Raw genomic sequence first — 20631 nt, 5'->3', positions numbered from 1 at the left:
ACTGTGTCGGGATAATTATCAAGTCAATAATTACAAGCCAATTAATTTCATATAAGACGACATTGATATCAGCAACAGCCACAGCCTCATCTGCATGTTGCAGCCAAATCACAGATTGCGTGCTCAACTTAGGTCAAATATCGTATATATGTGCTATTGTGAACAGTCGTTGTCCGGTGTAAGATCTATGTTGCCTGTCATTTTGGGTAATATGTTATGGCTTTTGATATATTCCTTAAATGAAAAAAAGAACAAAAAAGAACATATGTGTTCTGTCCTAACCCACTTGAGGAATAAACCCAAATTTGATACGGTGTGTTGTATTTATTTTAAACGTTGCGTTCTTAGACAATAACTCATTGCAGTGAATAGAAACTTGGTCTCAGCAATTATACAGCCATTACCAATCCCAATTAGGCATGTTGTTAATCACTTGTATCAACTCGAGTCAAATTATTTTGAATGAGTAATTCCATAAATTCCAAAAATGTTTTTGTAACATTTAAGCATTTGTATAAGCTTGTAATGTCTTTAGTACCAAACAAATGTTCAGTATGTATGCCAGTTTCATAAATACATTAAATTCTTCCTGAAGAAGGCGATGGAAAACCTCGGTCTTGTTTTGATGTCTGGACAAACAGATTTTTTTTTTAAGTTGGAGCAATCTATATCTGATCAGGCTTCAATATATTAATATATTAATACACTGTGTGCTGTCTAAAATTAGCAACACAGGTTTCTGGGGATTTAACCAGACTTAACAATATCAGGGGGATGGGGAGGCTGTAAACTAGCAAAGGAACCTATTTCATGGAATATGTAACGAATACTCTATTTTAATGTGTTTATTATTAACATTCAATAAACAAAACATATTGGACGTGACTGTATTTACAAGAACATGTAAACATGAAACAGAGTTGAGATATACTTTAACATATTTGGGTATATTTATTAGAAATAGGTCCATTATATTTTTTAAAGTGTGTGGCATACAAATATAAGAGGGACCTAATATTTCAAACGGTTTAGGCATACAAATGGCAGGGACCCCTACCTATTAGTATTTATATATTATTACAACCAGACAATATCTTTTCTCATGTTAAAACGTATAAGAAAGTGTGTATTAAAGAGCTCGTTAAAGAGGAAAACATGATTTTTGTCCCTTGCGGTTGTTTGAATTACACTTTGAAAAGTATTTTACGGTTAGTCATTTAACAACTCAACCTAAAATGGCGAAAATGTTAAACATGAAAGTACCTTTCTTAATAATTGTTAGTTGAATAATAATATTACTACCCATGCTTAGATATATCACTTGGAAAATATGACAAATTTGAACCATGTCAAACGCTTGCCATTGCAAGAGTAGCTTTGTCGTTCAGAATAAATTCCCCCACCGAAACAATTCACCACACTGGAATTTTTTTTTATGAAAATCATGAAATAGAAGACCGATAAATTAATTGTACATAATTTATTTTATCGAAGGTGATCCTCAGTTGGCACTTGTTCAATGTTCCTATATTCTCTTCACATATATCTTCATTATCAACTACTAAAAAGGATCTCTTGGTATCTATTATTATAAACTGGTCCACCGTTTCTGAAACATCTCACAATTTGAAATCAACCCTAGGACGATTGGACAAAACGTTGAAAGATGGACAATGTAAAATAGATTCATTAAACTTACTAGAGTGTAAGTCCATGTGTGTTGTAAACGCTGCTCGGAATAAAGATATATAAAGGGCAACGTATATATCGTTCGTTAAAAAGTGTAATAGCTATGTCCCTTTTGAATCTTAAGCTTAACACAATATTTTATATGTAACATTTATAGTAGTCCTCTTAAACGTATTCTGAAAATATTTATCTGGGGTAAAATTGGCCATGTCTTGGTGGTCACATGATTAAAATAGACTTTCATATGAAGCCATAATGCTAAAATTTGGAAGAATTATGTTGTTGCACAACCTATTGTGTACTAAAGTGTGCATAATCAACAGAAAAAAACATTCCTGACCCAGGTGCTCATGCAGCGTTTGTCCTCACCAATTTGGAACAGGTACCGGTCAAATAGGGAATAGTAGCGTCATTTACATCCAAATTAGGCAATTTATGAAGTAGCCGGAAAAAACTAAATAAAGTGTGTACACATGTTTTCTCCAAGAATAGTACCATCCATGAAATGAGATATTTTCTTGTAGATATAGCAAACAGTTATTTTGTATATTTTTCACAGATGTTTGCTTCTGCAATAATAAAGCCAGTCGTAGTGCAGCTCGTTCTTAGTATATCATTTTCTTACGTTTTGAAATTGGTTCACGGTCTTCATCGGGACTCTTAACTTCAGGTTCCGTGTAACAACCTCCTTCAGACAAAAGCATGTTTGCGTCAATATTCTCGGCTTATAGGATACCATGATGCCCGTCGTCGTTCATATGTTATTTCATACATTTTTTGGTCCAACAATATCTCCTCCAAAACCGCCGGGTCAAAGTTGATGAAATTTGGCAGCGATATTTGTTTGTTTTTTAATGATCTCCCAACGTTGTTTAAGTTAATATTTTACATGCAGAACTTTGGTTGAAATGGTTACTGAAAGGGCATAGTTTTACTGATATGCGTAAATAGAGACTTTGTCAAAACAAATATTCTGATTTTGTTAAAAAAATCCTTCAGTAATGCTTACCATCAATTAATTTGGCTTATAAGGGATGGTACTAATTTTCTTATTATATATATAAATATATAAATATATAAATAAATATATATATATATATATATATATATATATATATATATATATATATATATATATATATATATATATATATATATATATATATATATATAAACATCTTGTATTATATTGTTATTGTGATTTTTTAGTCTTCTTTCAAACTATAAGGTTAAGAGCGATAATATTTGGTAATCATCATCATGGACCCGTACCAAATTTATTCTATTCATGCCCCCGGGGTCAAACTGGCCACACTGAAAAGTCACTTTGCCTATATGGACTTTAAAAGCAAATATAACTATTAGTACAGCGAAAACATTTCTCTGAAACCTCAAGTATCAGACCTTTGATATTTGGTATGTGACCTTAAATAGTGCTCCTCAGCAAATTATGTTCCCCAGTTTCCAAAACTAGTCAAACCTCAGGGGTCACATCCATGGTTTATTTAAACTGCATTAGCAAAATATACATGTTCTGCTCTCAATCCATTTAAAAAATATTACTTAGTTAAGCTACCTAGTGTCATTGTTTTAATTGTTATGGTTTATACAAGCTGTTATCTTTAGTTGATGCTGGTAATCATAATTTTCACTGTTTTACTGTGACACGGCGTTCTATTTTGATGGCATGACATGATTACACAGGCCTTGTTCAGCCGTATTGGTGTGTCTGTTAAAAGATCCTATTCACAAAGCAAAATATTAACAACACTCCTAATTAAAAACTCGTATTTGATTTAATTTTGTTAAAGATGTGTCTAATGATTATTATATCTAAAACTTTATTTCAATTACTTCTTACAAAGTGCGTTACTATAATTTAAATGATTATGTTGTTTACATTTGAATTATAAAGAGCTGTATATTAAATTATATTTCCCAAATCAGTTTTCGCCAAAATATCTCTGAAATTAATGGTATTCCTTAATTTGCCAAAAGGGCATGTTATTCTAGCGGGATGTGTTCTCGTTAACAGTGTAAAAAATGCTCTAACCATTTTTGGAATGGAGCAGGGGCCCTTTGAATTGGGAAATAATCGCGTCGTTTAAACAAAAAATGGGAAATTAATGTTGTTGTTTGTTGCTGTTATATACTAAATTAAATAGAAAATACAAATGTTTTTTTTAATACTATATTCACTTAGTGCAACTTATAGAGCCTGATAGCGAACTGAACTTAATGTTGAAATTTATTTTATTATTTTTTGGAAACCTTCAATTGGGAAATTTGGTCAGTCATGTGGGAAAAACATATATACTTTTAGAGATTGAGAATGTGGGACAATGTCGGCCCCAAATATGACAAAAATATTATTTGAAAATCTTAAAAAATAGTTATAATTTAATATTATCAAATGATTGAGGAATTTATGTTTAAAAATGAATAATAATTCTCCGGGAATTATTACAGGAAAAGCCGCCTATGGCAGAGTGTAAAATTTAACAAATAATTGTCTTGTTATTAATCTAACATAATATAGGGAATAAATATACTCTATGTAGCATATAAAATGCAATTTTAGTTGATCACTTTTTTAACCAGTTACTTGCATACAATTGTTGAACCAAAAAGCTCTTTTAACCATAAGTAAGTGCGCATACTTATGCCAATAAGTGTCAATTGCACTTATTGAATCAGAGGTATTGGCCGGGCTGTGTATGGAACAACTCAATTCGCAGATTTGAAAACTATTTTTTTTTCGACAGAGCTAGCAGACCCATGTCTTGCTATCTAATGCCGGACTGAGAGTATCACCTTCACCAGGATTTCAGTGTCAATAAAAACGGCAGTAACACACTCATCGTGAAACTTGCTAAATACATTTACACAACTTGTATTGTTATGATTTCTTGGCATAATTCTTGCATGAATATTATGTTGTTGTTTTTCAAAAACATGGCTGCCAGGCGATTGGGCAGATTTTTTGTGTAGAACACTGCTCAGAATGCTTTAGTTCCCTGAAGTCTTAGATGAGTGCCATAGGACCTTTGGCGCTCTAGTTTATTTTCTTTTATACCTTAACGGCTTATCAGGCATTGGCTTTGATAAAAACAAAATCAGGTTTTAGTTGAACATGACTTCCCACTGCCGATTTTAAATCATGACCATTTTTAGTTGTAACTTATTTGATTTTGGAATTGACTTTTAACAAAAGAACATAATTGTGTAGCGCATCTGCCACGTGTGATTAAACATGAAACACTACAACAGAAACATATATGATAAAATAAGTACCACTCTGATCACATTGTATATTATATGTACCTAGTTGTTCACATTAAATAATAAAATTCACATTGTATCAAAAATGTGTCTTTTAAAGGCTAGTGACCAATTACTGTCTTTACAATACTAATGTATTTATCCTATCTTAAACCTATTTCTTCAGCAAAGCATGCGGTCTCACCATGTTTTGTTTAATATCAAGGCTAAACAAAGTTTCGGCTTCGAACCGAATTTCGGAAACAAGAACCTACCAGCTCACATTAAAATTCTTAAAATAGGTGCCCATATAAATAATTATTTATCGTCAACATTATCTGACAGTGATGGGGAACTATTTGAGCTTAATTACATTTAACATGAATTTCATGAAGTCAGACAAGAGCCTCTAATTCACAAAACACATGCACTCTGTATTAAGTGGTATTCCCAGCAATCCACTTTCTTAGAAATCGCTGTCAACAATTATGTGTAATAACCCTTTTGTTTTACTGTAGCTGCCCTATCCATAGGTTTTGTCCTAGTTTTTTGCAGTGATTGCCGATATAATTGATAACGACTCAAAACTTAGGTTGCGAATTTATATTTAACTAATGGATGGATCTCTCTCAAGCTTTCACAGTTCAATGACCCTAATATGTAGATGATCATTAAAAAATCGGCGTTATGACCCTTTGTCTGTTTTAAGCTCGACTTAGCACGAAGTGCGATGAGCTATGGTGGTTATTGGCCCAACGATGTCGTGTGTCGTCAGTCGTCAGTTGAGGGAGGTCATTCGTCAACATTTTGCTGTTAAAGACATCTCCTCCTCAACCGCTTAGCGCAATATCACAAAATATCACATATTTAATATTTGTTATTTAACATCATTTGGTGGTCCTTTATAATATATTGTTTATATCTAATCGATGGGGTCAAAACTGGCCATGTCCAATGGATGACATAATTTATAAATATTTACATAGTGAACATTTTCCAATACTCTTGAATTATGTAGACTTATTTTATAAGAACTAAACGTCACAGATCCTTGATATTTGGTAAAAAACATTTGATATAGGTCCAGTACACTTTTATTCCAAATATTGCCCCTCGGACCTGACCACACCCCAGGTATAACCGGTTTAATATAAACTTATTTAGAAAAAATCTCCTTCTGTGAATCACCAAGGCTCACAGGTTTGATATTTGGTAAGAAACATCCTGCTAAAAGTTCTATAATACTTTACGAGATATTTATTGAGATATGTATAGCACTGCTGTTTTTATGCTTTCAAAAATATTCAAATATTCGAAATAAAACATATGCGGCATTTCCCGTTACTGAAAGCCCTTTAAGCGTAAAGAGGCCATTTCCGCTATTCAGTCTTACCGATTTATGCGGGAAGTAGCCATCTCCGCATTTCAGTAATATAAGTTTATAAGTTCCCATCATGAAAATTATGAAACTTATATGAGTTGCGTTCCGAGAAAACTGGGCGTAATGCACGGCGTAAAGTGTCGTTCCAGATTAGCCTGTGCAATCGGCACAGGCTAATCAAGGACGACACTTTCCGCTTTTATGGTATTTTTAGTTTCAAGTAAGTCCTTCCTTACCAAAAATAAAGTTAAGGCGGAAAGTATCGTCCCTGATTAGCCTGTGCGGACTGCAAAGGCTAATCTGGATGACACTTTACGCACATGTATTAATCCCAGTTTTCTCAGAACGCGGCTCATATATGAAAGATTTAAATCAAACATATGGAATTATTGCACACAAATACGAAAGTTTAGAACACACACATAGTTAGAAATATGAAATTATACAACGTATATTTTATACCATACATACATGGGATTATACAATATATATATGACTTTATACAACATATGCATACAATTATACAACAAAATGGTGGACCTATATATATATATATATATATATATATATATATATATATATATATACAATTATACCACATAAATATGGAAGCATTTAATTTTGCAATGTTTAACACGCCATACCGATGATCAAGATTTATTTTACATGTTATATTAAAGCTAGGTTTTATTCAGTCTATACAAACTTTCAGTTGGACATTTTATATGATCTTTTTAAGAAACCTTTTAAAATATTTTAACCTTCCGACTGGAGGAGTATGTTTTGTAGTTATTGTTTAAGTGGTTCAATACAGAGGAAAGTATGAACACTTTAACCACTAATTTATGAATAGGATTGTTCTCCTTAACAAGAAATACTTTTGGCTAACTAGAATATTCATACTAAGAAATGATATTATATGACACCTAGTGATTTCTGAAGGATACACTCAAAATAACAATACCATTATTATTACTATACTAAGAATTTTGTTTCTATGAAAACCTATCAATGATCGAGAAGTGTTTTCCGGAAGATTCAATTCATACACTTATTAGACAATATGAAACAATCCCAACAAAATGATTTGCAAAGTAGTTGTAATTGACTGATATTTGAGTCATAAACGCTAGTGTTTTAGGATACAATGTTCTTTGTTATCTCTTACCCAACTTTCATATTAGGTACTTGAATATCACTGCATACACAATTGTAATCATATTTTTCAAGCTTTGCATACATCAAAATAAGTAATAATTTCCACTTAGCCATATAATATTAACTTCCATTAAGATGCATTGTTTGGTCCAAATTATAAAACTGGATTTTATGGATATATGCTGCAGTTTTAGAAAACATTTTTTTTATACCTAGAATTTGATAATATTTTGTATTTAGCTAGAACCAACTGTGATGGATAGAAAAATGAAATAAAAATCATACGGTGTCAGTGTTGTTAATTTTGTATTCGCACTCGAACAACAAGCCTTTTTCAGCTTAACAGCAGTTCAAGAATAAGTTACTTACATTAAAACATGAGTAAATATTGAGAAAACTGTTTAAAACAGCTTTGACAGCAATTTGTTTTAAACAAGAATCGACTGATTCATTTTTTTTTTAAATTATTTTTTAAACAAAAACAAAAACAACAGAAGTTCACATTTGAGAAATAATAAAAATATAAGTAATTCTATTTTTACATGACTTTCCATGCCTAGATTTTGCCCAAATTAACCCAAATGTTTTATAAGTTAAAACTTAATACAACAATGAAAAGACACAAATAGGCCACCAGTGTCGGTTGTTTACAACTGCAGTTAAACTGGATGAAGTAAAATATTATTTAAATAACAGTGGAAAAATTCCACACGGTACCGGTTAAAATACATATAAGTACATTTATTTTGTGTATCAGTGCAAACGTATATTCAAACTTAAACACAAGTAGCGTGTAGCGAGAGCAGTAAAAGTAGGCTAATACAGCATGTAACTAAAAACTAAGTATATACAATACATTTAAAGCGGCATATCGACGGTATTAATAGTAGTTATTGTCATGATTGGCCAATTTATTGCTGCTTGTTAATGTAGCAGAAGATTTAAATTTAAATGGAAACACAAATTATATGTAGCAAGATCAAGAAAAATAAGTTTATTTGGAAATTTAGCACCAAACAAAAAACACGATGAACATAATACATTGAAATGGGCATTTCAATAATATTATTTGTCATTCTCGATTTGAATTGGCAAATGTTGCAAAAGTAGCTTGAATATAATTAGAAAACAAATAATTAATAATGTGTTTCGAGGTCATTACAGGTAGATTTATTAAGTATTCAACTAAAAACAAGACGTATACAATACACTTAAAGGGGCATATCAACGGTATTAATTGCGATTCTTGACATGACTATACCAATTCACGGCATTCCATTGTTATGCATAAATGTATACTTTAGCAGTTTGTGTACGATAAAAACATAATCCAACAAAAGTATTGTAGGTAAAATTTACATACTACGACACACGTTTGCATGTGAATAGAGATACTACAGAAGAGAATCATAACGTATATTAAACAATCATTCGCTTCCTATATGAGTTTAGTTATCTATAATGAGTTTTTGAAATTATAATCATCCATTACTTATCGATACGGCACTGTTATGTTTTAATACTGAAATCAGTATTTTGTTTTTAAATCTATAATAACCCTTATTTTGTAAAGTACATTTTAAGGACACACGCGGTAGTTTTAATTATGTTTCATTTCATATAGCATAATGCTTGCTAGATTCATCTTTTGCTGATATAAAAATGAAATAAAAATAGAAGGTAACCGTTATTTGTTTTTATTCTATGTAGTAAATTATCTCAAACAACACTATGTAAAAGTGGAAATCTTTAGTTGTTGTTTAATTATTTTTTTATAAAAGTGTTCCGATGTTTTTATAAGCATAACATGAAATGTACAAAACGATTTTGATTATAGTTTATATATACCAAATATATTCTGATGACATGTTTCAAACATATGATATTTCAGTAACAAATTGCTATCCGAAGGAAAGCTATCCGTTTAAACAAGTCTTACTTGCTAAACAAACATTTCAGTTATGAGGAAGTATTGACTGTTTTTCCGGTAATGCGATTCATGCTTGCCGTTACAATCACGCGATAAAAAAATGTTTGTTTAGTCGTTCGGATGATGATCGACTCTTATTGTGTAATTAAGTGGCTACACATTGTTGAACTAGTTTTTCTTTGCTTCATTATACTTTACTTCTCGGTATTGTTCCTTTATTGAATATACATCCCGTTTTCATCCGACTATTCGACAAAGCATACACTATTGCGCAGACGGTATTACAGTCAAACAAATTTGCGTAAAACTTAACTGCCGCTTACGTCCTAAATAGGTTTACAATTCCACTGCAATAAGAAGTATCATTATAAATGTATCATAAATTATTTCTCATCTCAAAGCTCTGGCTATACCTTTGAATGAGAGTAGTGCTTTAGGGCCATCGTGGCTCACTGGTTAACACTAAATAAAAATACAGTCCTCAGTTTAAACTGTATAAGTTTTTATACAACGATTAAATCATCGCTTGTACCAGTAGAAATTTGCTCTGGATGGTAGGTGCATTTAGGTTCATTCAATGTTTCATATTGAGACCCTTGGTTAAACAAATGATCATATCGTGTGGGTCCCATGGTTTTGATACACTTTTAATTATCAAAATAGCATTCAACATAATGCCCTTCAAACTGCATGGTAAATAAGTTTTCCATATGAAGATTTACCGATAACGTTGTTAAAATTATTCTAAACTTTCTACACCCGAGGGATCACACTCTTTTACAGACTAAAATAACAAATTGCTATTAAATATCTTCTCTAAATAGCTTGGTCCAACGGTTTATAGTTCTTCGCTTTCGAAGGACAAAGGTTATGAGTGTGCAGAGCAAGTCAGTCTGCTCTTTAGTACGCTAGGAACGATAAACACCTTAGCTACGCTTAGCTGTGGATCAATTAGGCCAAGGAAATGATTCTATTCCAGCTCACAACAAAACATGATGCACTAAAAGTCTGTCATGTCGGCAAAATTGTTGCTCACTAATATAAAAAAAGAAAAAAGTATAAGATACACATAGCACAACATGCACATGATTCTAGGCTTGTTATTCTTTAGAAAGGCAACCAAAGTTCTAAAGATGGTTGCCAATGCAGCAACCAATTGCGAAAAAAGCGACAAATTGTTGTTATTTTGTCTAAGTTATATCTATAACATAAATATGAGGAACAACAGTGCACACACATCTCGACCTGTGCTTTAAGACACTTTTATCGTCAATTGTATAGCCTTTTTTATGCAAGCAAAACGACATTCCATTTACCTGTTTTAGTCAAACGACTAGCGCAAAGGGCCCTAGACTATTATTGTTGAATATCAACCCTGTGCACAGCACTCAGTCATAATGTACATATACACATATTTACATAGAGTGAGTCCTTATTAGATCGCCTTAGCACAACGTTTTTACGGGGAGCTTTTTCGATACGATTTTCCCCATACTGTTGTAAATTTTCTGTCGCGCATTGTCCATTATCAAAATTTACATTGTGAACACTCTTGAGATCATATTTGTTTCCAATATTCCTGAAACTTTGTCGGAAGATTGGTCTTAATAACACATTGGTAATTTATACAACTGTGTTAAAAACTATGTGCTAGGTCAAATGAAATCAAACGGTTCTGAACGTTAAAGATATTTTTTACCCAATCCTCATGAAATTTGCTCCCATCACTTTTTGTAATGGTATATCTGCTGAGTTTGAAAACGGTTCAGGTATCCTGAACAATATCAATGCCAGTTGGCTCAGACGTTTTCCTTATTTCAGCTAAATTAGACAATGCTTCAGTTTCTTCCAAAAACCGACTCAAGCTGAAAGTACTTCAGGGAGGAATTATATTGAAGGCATTCTTGTTTGTCGATCAGTTTGTTCTAAGTTAATCAACATATGGTTTCTTAAGGGCACTTTGTATTTCTCAATTAATTTTATAATATAGTATCGCTCTGAGAAGTAGACGTGCATGACACTTTTACATGCAAAGTATTACACACGTCCCCGTGATGTGCACGTTTAAAATTAGCCTTTTGTTTGGCAGAGGAATATGTTTTTAGTTTGCGGTGAAAACGTCCTCTGCATGTCTTAAAAGTTTTCATTGAAACTCGAAAAATGTCATAAACCTAAAGTTAAGATGTGCAAGAAACATTAAGTCAGGTTTCTCTCGGAGTAGGGATAGAACTCAAGACCAAGAATCCATGTGGAATGAAATAACATAATGCCCGGTTTGAATCATACATAAATTAATTGTTTAAACAGTAGTTGGTCAAAGCCTCGCTTTGCAGTGTTCATCTCTATGCAAATATTATGCGTCACTATTTTTAATTATAAATATATTGACACATATTTAATATTTAAAAGCATTTAAGATTAAAGAAACGCGATACCAAAATCAGTATTTGCTTGGCCTAAGTGATAATAAAACGGGCGAAGATGTCATTTTCCCGTTAGTAATGAAGTTTCTACTGCAAGAGATGAAACTATCTGTTTTGGTGCTTTTTGTATTTGTGGTACCTGCGGGCTCCACAACGGTAGACGATGTTAAAAGACTGCTTGACAGAGCAAATTCTTCGAATTATGACAAGAGGATCCGACCATTGAAGAATCAGACAGACGCTTTAGAAGTAACACTTGGTTTAACTCTGAACAGTAAGTATATTTTGTTGATGTAACGTCCTCTGTATACACATGTCCTTATCACACGGATAACTCGTATTTGAGATTTGTTATGACTGAAGCACTATGCATAAAGAACTACTTGCAGTGGTTAAAGATTTTCTGCCAAACATAAGGAAAAGAGATCATCCCATGTTGGTGTTTCTGGAAGCTAACAATAGTCGTCGTTTGTACAGGTTTAATAGATATTGACCAAACCAAACAGGCATTATCCACTTCCGTGCAACTCAGTGTTCACTGGCAAGACGAGTTACTCGCTTGGGAGAGAGAAGACTACGGTGGCATAGAGGGCTTGCTTTTTGTAAGTACCACACTCAAATGTATATAATAATCGCATTCAAAAATGCCTTACTGGGATGCCTTAAATGACATTATTTTTTTGTTTTGCAGTAATTGTAAATATTTGTATGACACACGGGTTTTGTAGTAAACACCACATCTGAAATTGAAGAATTTGAACATTTTTTAGTTCGCATTGTTTAAGTTGTAATAAATAGTACAGCTAGTTTAGATTTTTTTTTTTCAATCCTGTTAATTTTCTACTTCCTTATGTTGTCAAATTCAACAAGGCTAGTCGATTCACTTTCACAAACAAAACGCGTGTTCGTTTCCTCGGATTGAGTCAAAAGTTATCATTGTAAAAACATGCATAATTTTAATAATTTGTATTTGAGAACGTATATACTCTTACATGGTCACCGCATTCTATTTGTACGCATATCGGTCCAATATCGGCAACTATATCTTCCGAACATCCCGAAACGATATCGTGCTGATACGGTTTATGCATAGAAAAATGACACCGGGCGTATATTAAACTAAGAACTATGTCAGCACGAGATTGCAACACTTTTCAAAACCTAACTCAGCGCGATATCGTTTCGATTTGCAAAACCTATATCAATACGATATCGTTTTACTTTATTACCACTATTAATTGAACTATTTGGCTGATAAAGTGACCGTTATATGGCCGCTTTTGGCCGTGTAAAACATGCTTGCTGGCAATGCCTTTATATTTGCTAGCTGGGAATGTCTATATATATGTATATTTGCTAAGGAAATGTTTGGAAGGATCCTCTATTGTGTTGAAACGTTTCCACGCGTTTTTTTCAATAATTCGGAAAATATTTTTTTCTTCATTTAAGAACAAGTGTGCGCTTGTTTAACCGATTGTTTGATAGTTTTGTAGTTTTACACTTACGGATGAAAGGTAAATGATTATGATACGAAACATAAGCAAACTTCTTAACGCAATAATTTTAATATTATTTTAAATGTACCCGCGTGTAGGGTAAATAAACTTTAAGGTAAGCGTTACATAAACTTGAAGTCTTCCTATTACTACGTTTTCATCAATTTTGCAGAAGCGCTTCGTAAATATGAAATAATTTAAAATAGTTATCATTAGAAACATCATAAACACACGTTTTTCAGCCACAAGATGATATTTGGAAGCCTGATCTACGTCTAAATAACTCGTACGACTCCTTCACAGGATTTGGATCTGCCGCGCTAACTGTATGGGTGACTTATGATGGCAACGTCAGCTGGTACCCCATTCAAGTAAATACATGCTTAATATTCGTAATTAACCTTACAGTTCAAGATGTGGCACGCAAAACATATACTTCTCTCAATGTTTTTCGTCTGACTTTTTCGAAAAATAAACCCTTATCAAAATAAATCACTAGCTTATAAATATTGCTAACGCTCAAAAAGTCTAATACGACGATTTTCCGTCAATTATCATTTTTGAAAAATCAATTGAAAACAATGACATCGAGGTAATTAAAGGGCCTTTCAACTTAACTATTTATGCCCATCAGATTAATTGTCTTAGTAGTATAACGCAAGTCCTCTTAGTGTAATCTGCATTTCGGATGTTCCATATTTTTGCTTCTGCACGAAGAAGACTTGAAAAAAGAAGATCCAAAAAATGGACATTTTTATGCGTGCAGCGATTACATGAAACTCTTAATAGTTAGTTAATATGAAAATGCTTAAATGAGTAACTGCTTTACAGTAAATATCCCCAAAAACGTACGACCATATGCAAGAATGCACCACTATAATTACATGGATGTATCATAGTTTTTGTTGTGTAAATCATTGTCGCGCCACATTTAGCCACTGTAACCTTTTCATAAAGTACATATCGTTCATTTCGGAGCTGAATTAGCATCACATGGAGTGGTTCAGAAGCACTTATCGAAGATTCGTATTATATTAAATTCCGTATACAAATGAGATATTAATTGCTAATACAAATGTATTTCAATATTGTGTTGAGTAACTGAGGACGGACATGAATTTTTGATTTTATGAATCATGACAATTTAAATTATACACAATTTTACCCCATTAGCATACTCAATGTTGACGATTTATGTTTTCTTGTTTTCTTTCCGATTCAACTGAAGAAGTTACTTAGTGTGCTTGTTTGTACATACAATTATCCTCTCTTATAGTTAAGATAATTCACCTACCATTAACACTGGCATGACAGTAACACTATGTTGCCGTCTTTTAATACCGGCAGTTTAAATAACTTTTCAGGAATTTTCACAATGCAACAAAAAAGGTATACGCGGAAGAGCCATCTATTTAAACAATTTGGGATAAATATTTAGAAACATTTTTTTATATTTCAATGGCCCCAGAACTGCCAGTAGTAACAAACACGCCATTTAATAAAATAAAATGTATTGTTATACATCTTTAAACAAAAGTGCCCCCTTAAAGGGCTCTAACATTGTACAAATGACCTTTAAGGATGGATAAACGCAAGAAATTTCCAACCAAAAACTATGTTTGACCTTAAGATATAACCTTTGACCTAAAGCCTTGGTTTGCGTAATTGGCAAACCATTTTAACAAGGACCGAATGGATGCTCAGACAGAAATTCCAAAATCCATGACACAGTTATTCCTGATGTGCAATTGTTTGTATGTTATGTGTACTTAATGACATGATTTATTCGTGACTCAACAACATTGTTTCAATTAATATTTTTAACTGCCTTCGTCTATTCGTGAGGAATATAGAAGTGGTAAAGAAAACGTTTTGCTTATTTAAAGTAAAATTATGTAATTAAATTCCTTAAAATAATGAAACCAAAATAAATTAAAACATATACCAGTGTCGTTTATAAAAAGATGGTGCCTGGCAAATTCGTTAACAAGAAACAACATTTGTACACTGAACTTTAAAATAAAAAACAACAACAATTTTCTACATTATTATCTGACCGGACAGAAACTATGCATTATTATATTGGTCATATTCATTGTCATAAAATTATAAATTTGTTATATTCAGTGGCATTTAATTAGTATAAATATGGTTCGAAATATCTACCAGGAATGGGAATAGTAAATTCAAGGGTCATTGTTGTCTGCTTACTACATACGTTAGTGACTTGGCATAAATGAATAATTTCTCACGCGAACGATTTTTAATTTTGAACACACTTTGATGCGTATTATATCCCTCTTATGTAGTTCGCATTCAAAAGATGTAAAACATTTTTATATCAATACGTTTGATCTACAAGAGAACGCGATTTGGTTATTGAATTACATATGTGTATTCCTGTATAATGGCATGATTCTAAGTTACAGATATTTAAATAGTTGCAATTTAATACACAATTGCATTCCATATTTTGTTTTTTAGGCACTTGAATCACAATGTTCAATTGACACCTGGCGTTTCCCATATGATAACCAGACTTGCAGTTTGTTCTTTGAATCGGCGAACTATCCCGAATCGCAGTTGAAGTTATTGAGTAAAGGAGAAGATGGCTTAAAGCTAACGTATTATAAGGAAAACCCCGAATGGAATTTAACTTTCACTTCTACAGTGTACGTATTTTTCGCTTTAAGTTTCGTTTACTATGCAAAACAATCCTTGGCGTATGTATTCAATTTAGAATTGGACATTATTCTAAGGAAAACAATAAAATAACAATTAAATATCCCCTTTATGTCAAAGCTAAACCACATGCTTTATTTACGATCATCATGTTATACATTATAAACTCTTTATGTAGAAACTTCACGGCATTAACTAAAAAGTATAGGTTAAAGCGAATTTAAATCAAATCTACACTCATAAGGGTATTATTTGCTTTAAGAATTGATAGTTTGATATCTACATGAACGCTGTTATTTCAGCGATAAAAACCCGTTATTGATTGTAGTCTCTTTAATGCTATTTAGTGAGCACGAACCTGGAGCGGTTGAATTCAAGCTTGAACTCAAACGTTTACCGGACTACTACACGCTCCACTTCATCGCTCCAACAGTCTTGGTCACGCTTCTGATTCCTTTCACTTTTACGCTTCCCGCAAGGACTGACGAACGACTTGTTTTTGCCAGTATGATATTTTTAACGTTTGTCGTCTTGCTGACGAACATCGCTGCCGAAAGTCCCACAAATTCGTATGGTTTTATGTCTTTCTACATTGTGTTTATAATGACCTTCAACATTTTAATTGTCTTAGTATGCATCTTGGAACGCCGCATTTTAAATTGTTCGAATTTGAATCCTATGCAGGAAAAATCGAGGGATGCCTTTCTTTTTGTTATTTTGTTTTCTTTTATTTCATCTAGTACGTTTGTCTGGTTGTATATTTATAATTAGTATGCGGCATAAAATCAAACAATGTTTTTTTATTATAAATAAACACCTTTAATGATACAATTTATTTTCGGAAACCGACGTGGAAAACGACGACTACTAAACTGTTCAAAAAAAATAAATAGTGAAGAAAAGTGTTAATATTCAACTTTCACGTCCGTGCTGTGAAATACTTTCCTATTCATGCTACAAACGACGAACGCACGACTGCGAATGATGCGTTTGACGTGCGTGTATCGTACTTCAAACTCGCTGTGATCGTAGGGCCAACGTGTGTTTTTATTGTGAAATATTACGTAAATTCACACGGTGTTTGTATATCTTACACGCGGTTGACGCGAAGTTATATAAATAATGTCGTCACAACTACCATTGCGTAAAAGCCCAAATGAATCGTGGGTATATTTTGAGAAATAGAATTCGCGGTTGCTCAAAAAAAGAGTATTATAAAGTTTTTATGATAGAGTAAAGGCTCTAAAAGACCAACAGAAAATAAGCATATTCGGTCGCTCTGTCTGTCAGTGTGCCCGACTAAATTAATCAAAGATCTTAAAGTAACGGCTTTATCGAGAATACTAGAATAGCGTTGAATACAGAGAAGTTTATGTTGCGAGGCTTAGAACGCCGGTAGCCTTGTCTGGCGCTTTCGGTGTTCGAGCCGAGCAACATAAACTTCTCTGTATTCAACTCTAACCTAGTATTCTATTTATCCTAAAAAAAATTCAACGTGACATTTAAAATAAATAGATTTCTATAACCTGAACAATAATTTTAATTCATTCTTAAAAGTGCTTAAAATCTAAAGAATGCAACGCAAAATAGTCCTTTAAAAAATCACACAAAAACTGTACAAAGATAAAAAAAACGTCACCATATGCCTCGATTCAATTTTACGCAGCATGCAAATTTTAATACATTACGGCCGCGAAAAGAAGATTTTATTTATTTTATTTTCGAAGAAAATGATCAAAATCAAATATGGCGGCGATTGCTCCTGACAAAATGATTTCGATGTCAACATACATGTACATGTAGATTTACACACGGAGAGAGTCGTTCTAAACATAAATTATCCAAAAAAAAACTATACTCGCCTTATTTGTTCATGGACGCTGCAGATTTTGATGGCGTCTTGATCTAGCCTTCACATCCTTTAGTTTGCGATCCAAACACAAGATAATCCGTAAACATTATATTAAGCTTTGAAACACTTGTTGCAAGCAGGTTGTTATTATTGAATATACTTTCTTTGATAAAAGGAGACAGGCTGGTGTTATACCGTCAATGTCAGTATAAAAATGGGATAAATATGGTTCATTATGGGAAGAGTTACCACAACCTTTCGCATTTAGACTAATCAGACCCATGTGATTCCACTAGCAAACTATTTGTATACACACAAGAGCGTGCTTAAATGTATACTGTTACTGTTATAAAGCCTTCAAATTAAGAGACACATTGATGTATACGGTTTAAAAATGACAAATCCGGTCGATTATATAGATTATATAGTGCTCCAATCTTTAACTTACCCTAGTTGTGCTGAATTGTCATGGTCCTATGTATGTGTTTGTTTGCTTGTGTTCATTTGTTTTATTTTGAAAATATTGAAGGTATTGTTTGTTGATAAAATAATTTCGTCGCAATAGTTGTCTAAATCTTACGATATTATTTAGTTTCCTACGAGCAAACAATTCTTATCGATCATCTATATTTCTTTTCGCATAAATGGTCGACTTAGGGGTATGATTAATACTCGTATAAATATTTATTTGTGGAGATTACATTTAGACCTTAAAGAATGCTTTCTAAATAATATGATAGTATTTACTATTTATTAAGTAGCTTTATCCTTTTAGATAAACTATAGTTTCGTTTTCGTATAGATGGTCAACAACGGGATAATACTTAAACAATACTTAACTGCCATTAAGTGTAACGTGGATTTTATATCATATAGCCTTAACGTTATACGTGTTTCCCAATTCTTCATTTGTAAAATTATGTACTACGAATGAAAATAACATAAAACCATAAAGTTGGATTAATGTGATTATATGTGTCATGAATTCACATCAATATATTTTCGCATTAAAATAAAAGTAAAAACCGTCAAGTTGTAAATGTATAAAAAGAAAAAAGTCTTATATATGTAGTTTGAAAAAATATTTCACTAAACAAATTAGGTACATAATTATGTTATATTTTTGCATTTATTGAACTACTTTATACATTATGTGGTCACAATGTATTAAAATTCTTATGATAACACGTGATTATATCTTGTTTTGTATAAACTGATCTTTGTTCGAAATGATGTATGTTGTGTATGTATTTCAAAGTCATGCTTTTATTTTATATGAATGTAAATGAAGATAAGCTTTGCCTGCTTAAGTCTGAATAAACTATTCTCTTCTGTTATATTTTTTCCTCAGTTTGACCACTTAATTGTCAGTTTGGTATGCCTAAGGAGTTAGTGATTATGTTAAAGTTCTCAAAAAGAAACGCTTCGCTTTTAAAATTGAACTGGTTCATAATGGATGAGAGTAGAAATAACATGTTCTTATCGTTTATGTGTTTGTAACATGTATTTTAAATACGTGCGATTTGTATTCATACAGCTATATAAAGTACACACTAAGACGCCGCCCAATCCGTTGTTAGTCAGTTGACATATAGGTCAATAGCAAGAATATTACATGTAACTTATCAATCAATTATTGGCATTTAATATATATTATAACGTGGAATAAATAAAATTCACATATTGCCTAAGGACATTTCGGTTTGTAACATATCTTTGAATGTATACTAATTTTTGACGATTTTAATAACACTAACACGAAACGATTGTATACATGTTATTAGGAAATTGCTGTTGTTATCGTTATATTTTGTTACATTTCGAGCAGTGTTTATATAAAGTATACAATACGTGGCTTTGTCAGCTCGAGATGACCGAGGGGTTAAGGCGCTCGGCTTTTACTCCAAGGGTCAATAGTTCGAGCATGAGTGTGATTTTTTCATTCTTTAATTGTATTTTTTATTAACTCTGATACTCTTTTGTTTCGATTTTAATATTTATCAATTCAAAGCATTTAATGACAAACTTCAAAATATACCAAAATCTCTGCAAAGGTCCCTTTAAGATTTACGGTCGTAAAGATAGTATATCAAACGTTGGGAATACGAATAACGCTTGTCATTGAGCCTCATTATATATAGTTCATTTATACCAGTACAGTACACACTACGGAAGTAACTTTCTTAACTCGAGTAGTTAAGTGGACATGCTTTAATAAGTGTTTGAATATAATTTGTAAAAATGCGATGTCAAAAATGAGAACTATGAACGAATATTAAATATTGTCAATAAACTTCTTAATATTTTAGAATATCATATATCATAGAATTATAAGTGCAGTGGCAGGGAGGTGAATATTGAACGTTTGTAATTGTGTGGACCAATATTTTTTTTACAATAGTTAAATTTTTTTTTGTATAAATCAAACTGTTTCAGCAAATGTTTTTGCTGTTAACGGTTTTTGGTAACGTTTGCTTACTCATATGATTCACACGCATACTGTGAGTACAACAAATAATGTAGACTGCAGACACAGAAGCGACTGAGGAAACATCGTGTGTAATTGGCAACAAATTAAGTATACAAGTAATTGTAAAAATGATTCAAGTTCACAAGTTCATAATACTCGTTTGTAGCCGAGTGTCGTCTGCTTCTCGCGAACTGTACACATTTGTGTCAATCCGAACCGACTTCTCAAAAACAAGGAAATAATTCTCACAAGCAAATTACATAGCAATAAAAAAGTTGCAAATCCAATA

General features: G+C 32.4%; 1 long non-coding RNA gene across 1 annotated transcript; it reads left to right on the top strand.

Moving 5' to 3' along the window:
- Positions 1 to 12334: 12334 nt before the first annotated feature.
- Positions 12335 to 15995, top strand: LOC127868516 (uncharacterized). The gene is made up of 3 exons (XR_008044156.1): positions 12335 to 12444; positions 13581 to 13709; positions 15823 to 15995. It is a non-coding gene; the product is annotated as an uncharacterized LOC127868516 (long non-coding RNA).
- Positions 15996 to 20631: the final 4636 nt, after the last annotated feature.

Source organism: Dreissena polymorpha, chromosome 2 (genome assembly GCF_020536995.1).
Source record: "Dreissena polymorpha isolate Duluth1 chromosome 2, UMN_Dpol_1.0, whole genome shotgun sequence".
NCBI lineage: Eukaryota > Metazoa > Mollusca > Bivalvia > Myida > Dreissenidae > Dreissena > Dreissena polymorpha.
This window is presented reverse-complemented; position numbering and strand designations above follow the sequence as displayed.